Source organism: Poecilia reticulata, linkage group LG3 (genome assembly GCF_000633615.1).
Source record: "Poecilia reticulata strain Guanapo linkage group LG3, Guppy_female_1.0+MT, whole genome shotgun sequence".
Lineage (NCBI taxonomy): Eukaryota > Metazoa > Chordata > Actinopteri > Cyprinodontiformes > Poeciliidae > Poecilia > Poecilia reticulata.
The window spans coordinates 31,944,924-31,951,263 of NC_024333.1; positions in this window are offsets into that span (position 1 = coordinate 31,944,924).

Sequence of the window (6,340 nt, forward strand, 5' to 3'; positions counted from 1 at the left end):
GTGTCCTGACATGTCAGCGTTGTGCTCAGCTGAAAGTTGCAGCTGCTGCTTTTGGACTGAAGAAACAAACACGAGGCTTCGTTCCTCTTGTTATACTTCAGATTTCACATCTGGTTGGCACTAAAACACTCCGTATGTCCCCCAACACTTGGGGTTCMTTCACAGCCCAGTTCAGTCCGATTTAATCCACCTCCAGTCCGTTTGTCTAGAAAGTCCGGTTCGGTTGTGGATGTGCGAATGCTAATCAAATTCTGGTCCGTCTACAAACCTCGGTCCGGGTTCGGTTGAAGTGAACTCCGCTTTGGTTATGTGAACGCCAAGCGGACCGGAGACCTCTCCAAAAGCAGGAAGTGGACTACAGCGCAGGGCATTCTGGGTAAATATAACCAAAATAAACRTGCTAGCCTAGCGCTAGCAGGAGAAATGACTCGTGGTCTTTAGCCAAAGACTAAAGAGAAATTCTGTAAAATCTGACGCCTCCATYTTGTTTCCATCTGGTGAAGAAGGAAGTTGCTCTCAGTGTCTTCAGAGGTTTTYGTGTCGTTTCCTTCAGTGGTTCCTGGTGCAGCGCCCCCACAGGCCAGGAGGGGAACAGGTTGGTTTGACTCAGAGCCACAGCAGCTGGAGGTGGAGCAGATGGAGTTTTAGTCCCAGTTGAAGCCAAATTAAAATGCTTGACCTCATAAAAACATCACTAATTATGAAACAAGCAATAAACATCACACTGTGTGAAACAAATCTTTAAAATCATCAACCAAATACACACAAAACATGTTGATCAACGTTCGACTTGCTGCTAATCAAAAGAGGGATTTTAGCCTTGATCTAAAGGAACTCGGTGTTTCGGCTGTTTCGCAGTTTTCAGGTAGTTTGTTTCAGATTTCTGGTGCATAAAAACTGAAAGCTGTTTCTGAMGTTTGTGGAARTTTATTTCTAAAATAKGCCACATTTGGAACCTTTCTGAAACTCTGCAAAGTAAAATCTACTTTTCTACTCCAGAAATATGAAATATGTCCCTGATATTTTCTGGAAAGTAACTTCTTATAGTTCAGTCCTCATTAGTGCCAGAAGAGCCAAAATGCAGACAGGGACACACATTTTTAGGCTTCAAGATGGAAAAATCCTGCAAAGAAACAATGAAAAACMAGGTTCTTWAGATCCCAATGGAATCAGTGTGTTGCAATGGTCTAGTCAAAGTCCAGACAAACAGAGAAAAATGCCTGCTAACCTCGGTGAACAGAGTTAGAGATCAGACAGGAAGCTGCTGCCGGGGCGTACTTACTATTTACCGTGTTTTATTTGTTCTGAAACGTTTTTCTGGAAAACTTTTTATCTCAGCATCATTTGATTATATTTTACTTTTATTTTGAAAACTACATGGAAGAAGGAATGTTAAAAAAAATATTTTAATCAAAAATACATCAGATAAAACTGGTCAGGGTTAAAGTAAATATTTGTAGCTTTTCACGCTGCTGTCACCGTTTCCTGTTGTCAGATTCTTCTTCTTCTGTCTTTTTTCTTTTCAAGGTCACTCAGGTTGATTTAGAGGTCGCCACTTTGGAAATACGGCAAAAATGAAAAGTCTCCAATTATTTGATGTGTGAAGAAGCATCTTGTTCTTGAAGTTTGTTACTAAATGTTTGAGTTAGTAGTTGATTTTATGTGAACTTATTCAAATTGACTGAGAAAACATAACCGGATATTTTCACCCGTTTTGAGATGGATCTGATTTTAATTCACTTTTCTTTACAGAATTATTTTAATTTAGGGGTTTTTCCAGAGTAAACAGTTTCAATCAAATTTAACTGCAGACTTTGATTAGGCCWTTTTAAAACCTTCTCTTTTTTTGCAGTCCCAGACCATCACACTACCACCTCCGTGTTCGACTTGTAAGTCAGTCAGACATGGGACAGGAAAGCTGTTCATAGTTAATAGGAAGATTYATGGACAATCCTGGGAGAAAATCTATTAAAAAGACWTTTTAAGGTSTTTTTACGCRTTAAATAGTGATAAAGCTGCTCTTATTCAAGAAAAGAGCAGATTTTTATTTACGTTTTAGTGTTGGCATAATTATATTTAGATGGTGCTTTGGGACGGAAAATGAAATAAAAACGTCGACACTGAGGCTGGTTCATCTGCAGAGCCCGGTTTGTTGGTAAATTATTCAAACAACCAGCTCTTCAGGAGAAAACTTTGGTTTGCATGTGCATGCAGTGAAGCTGTGGATGTTATAAAATGTGCAGCAGAGCGCTCATGCAGAAAGCTGCACCACTCCACCTCGCCCTGCTTGCATTTGCTAATCCGTGTCCAGCACAGGTTGGTGCACTTACACTGCGTGTCCCGGTAAAAGCTCCACCTTCTGCCCTTTACTGCAGCATGGATGCTTCTGGAAACCAACACGCTTTGCTAGTCCGACAAACTGAGCCGGTGGTTCGTTTCTGCTCACTCTGAACAATAACGCCACAGCAGCTACCGACAGATAGCGGCGTTTAAAGGTGAATATGAATCAGGGGTAAATTAAGTATTCTTTTGTCGTCTCTGAGTTGAGATAAGTCGGCCATTGGGGTCCAGTTCCTCTGCGTGTCCTTGGTTATGTAACCGCATGATGAGGGAAGCAAAAATTATCAAACGAAAACAAGTTCCTCCATGGAGTTCGAGTTAATTATTAAATTAATCATTTCTAATATGATTTCTTACACAACACAAAAGACTGAACCTGCAAAGGAAATATAAGCACATAACTTCACCGCAGCACTTTCTACTGAGGATRTTAATTAAGTTCAGCTCTGTTTGGAATGCTAACATATTAGCTCGAGTCTTTAGCATCTAATTCATTATCTTAGCAGTTTACAGTGACGTGTTGCAGTCACCAACTTTTAATAAAAGTTACTTAAAACATTMAAACAAACTGAAATAAATGTAAATTAATTGTTGGTGTTTGCYGCTTTTCTGAGGAGAAGCCATGTTGAATTTCAGCAGCTAGCGGCTGCTAGCGGCTTTGGAGTCTGGGCTGATTGTTTTCCTTGATACTTTTTGATGTGGAAATCTGGTACTAACAATAATATGTTCTTCAAAGTGCTTCTTGTGATAAACATTGTAAAACCATGCTTAGAAAAAGCTTAAAATATTAAAACAGTCATGCTAGCAGCATTAGCATTAGTCTGTGGGACGTATGTAGCATTAGCCAATCAGCTAACAGAGAGCGACATGTTCAGGAATAACAGCTGTGCAGTATGTTAGTATGTTCAAATGACATTTACTGACAAAGTGTTATTCAGTCATTTATTTGTCAATATTTTAAAAGAGTAAGGCGGCCATATTGGAACGGCTCTCTGACTTCCTGCTGACTTTTCTGACTTAGAAATTGTAAAATCTGACGACCATTGATTTCTAATGTAACTTAAATAAAACAAGTTAAATTCAGAGCAAACACGATATCAGCTTAAACTACGTAGCATAAACCTGTTTTATCACAGCAACTGAAACCAGAATTTAGTCAAAATAAAATGAACTTTTTAGGGTTTTTTGCAAAAGTGAAGCATTTTGCTCATATTTAGACATCATGGGTGCTAAAAATGTTTTTCTCTTTCCACGTTAAAATTTCATCTTCGGCCTCAATATAATCAGAAAAAAATAATATCCGGGAGCATTTGCTTTTTTTTTCTGACCAAACTAAATGCTTATTTCTGAATATTTTCCTGAAATGTTAATTTTAGCTTTTCTACTGACCAGCAGAGTCAAAATGAAACAAATTGTGACTCTTGTAGCAGAGCTGGAACATCCTTTTTATAGCAGGATGGAGCGTTTCCTTTCCTGTTTAAGGTCAGAATGTCGTTTTCGGCACATCTTGTAATTAAAGCTGAGGTCTAACTGAGGACGTTTCGCTCCTCTGGCAAATAAAGAAGCTAATTAGGGCCAGACTAAATCTGCTGAGTGAAACGTATACAGAATCGGCCTTCAGCGTAAAAATACGGAGTCTGGAAGTTCATGGAAACGAGGTCAGGGTTCGGATCCGTTGTTCCGGATCCGACGCCGTTTTTCTTTTTCATGGTTGTGGGCTGGAAAATACAGATTATCACCAGATTGGGATTACTCCTGTACTTTGCTTCTGCAGGACGTTTTTAGTCACAGTTTTGCTCGTGGGCAGAACTGAGACGATGCCCAGCTTAAAATATTACAAAAATAAAAAAAACTTCAGAAATCTGCATTTCTCCATTTTTATATTTCCTTCAGGATCCCAGTCTGATGCTGTTTTTCTTCTTCATGGTTTTCATGAAACATTGTTTAACTTAAAATTAATTAGCTAGCACAGAGCTAACTAATATTTAGTTTGGAGCCAAATATCTAGTAACCTATAACTTATAGCTTAAATAATATTAGTTTGTAAACTATTATTAGTTTACAAACTAATAATAGTTTTTAAACAATTATTAGTTTACAAACTAATAATAGTTATTACTAATAACTAAATATTAGTAATAGTTATTAGTAATAACTAATAGCTAACTATTAGTTATTAGTTAACTAAATAATAATTATGTAACTAACTATTAGTTAGTTAAATAACTAATAGTTAACTAACTAATAACGAGTTAGTTAGTTGGAGCTAAATATATTGGAGCTAAATATTAGCTCCAATATTTAGCTTGGAGCTTTAATAATATCATATTATTGTGGCTATACTATTATTTGTCAGCTAAATATTTATCTTGCAGAGCAAATATTTAGTGAATCTAAATATTTAGCCTGCTAACTAAATCCTTACTTAGCAAAAGCTAACGTTTGCGTCACTTAGCTCTGAACTACTTAAGTACTTAGTTTGATCCTAGATATTTAGGTTCAAACTAAATACGTAACGAGGAGACGGTAAGCTAATATTTAGTTTGCAAAATAGATATTTTCTGTTGTAGAACTTAATTTTTAATTTGTAAACTAAATATTTAGTTAGCAAGCAAAATATTTAGCTCAGAGCTTAATAGTTAGCAAAGAGCTAAATATATATTTCACTCAGTAAATATTTAGGTTCAAACTAAATAGCTAACTAATATTTAGCCGAAGCTAAATATTTTTGCTTGCTCTCTAAATTATAGCTTAATATTCAGTTTGAAAAATTAATATTACGTTTTAGACAAAAAAACAACAATTTCAAGCTTTTTTTTATTATTTTTTGTGGTTCAGATGTGAGTCTCAGATCTTTGGAGATTAAATCCTGTTTTATTTGTGTAACCAGGTGAAAAATGGGTACATGTCAGTCAAATGTTTTGCTTTTCTTTCACCGACTGGTTGTAATTCTTGTTTTTGTCAGCATGTGGTGCTGTTGTTACAGAGAGGTCTAAAATGACCGGAAGTAGAAAAAACCTTTTGTTTATGCAAAGACATGAGGAATCCAGATGTTCGGTTAGAGATGATGCTGATGTTTTTCTGTTTTCCTCTTTTAGAGGTGCCTCTGCCTCCGTTTGTTATTTATATGCCGTTGTTAGATTTCAGCTTTTATGAGAAGCTGCGTTGCTACTCTGTTGAATGCTAACAGCTAACGTTGTTAGCCTAACAGCTAACGTTGTTTGCCCGCCATTTCACTTAAGGCTGATAAAATACGGATCATTCATTGAACCTCATTGTTTTTATTTTTTGAAACTCAAAGGAAAAAGTGTTTTTTTTTCTAAATAAAGAACCCTTTCATTTGAAGCTCGCTGTGCTGTATTTATTCCGGTTTTATTTGTTTTAATGTCTGGAGGTTCGGTTCTCCTGAACACAGAACGAACTCCGGCTCTGCTGTGCATTAAACATGATGCGGTATGGAGAGCCATTTCAGCCAAAATTAAATAAATAAATAAATGGGTAAAATAAATAAAAGAGTAAAATAAATCAAAAAAATGAAGAAAATGAGTGAAATAAATAAATAATTTGTTAAATAAATAATTTAGCTTTTTCATTAATACAATTTTTCATTTATTTATTTTTTATATTATCAATTTCTCTATTTCTCTTTTTCATTCATCTATTTTTCATTAATCTATTTTTCATTTGTCCATTTTTCATTTATCCCTTTATCTATTTACCCATTTTTCATTTATCTATTTTTTAATTTAAMCATTTTTTGATTTCCTTTTTCCATTAACCCGATTTTCTATTTCCCAGTTTYRTTAATCAATTTCTCATATATCCCTTTTTTATTTACCCAATTTTCTTTTATCTATTTTTCATTCAACATTTGTTTGAAAAATCTTTACTTTTCCCATTTTCCAATTCCCCTTATTCATTTAGTATTTCCTTATTTTCTTATTTATCACATTCTATTTCCCCGCAAAACGTAGGAAAAAAATAAATGCAAATGAGGAGA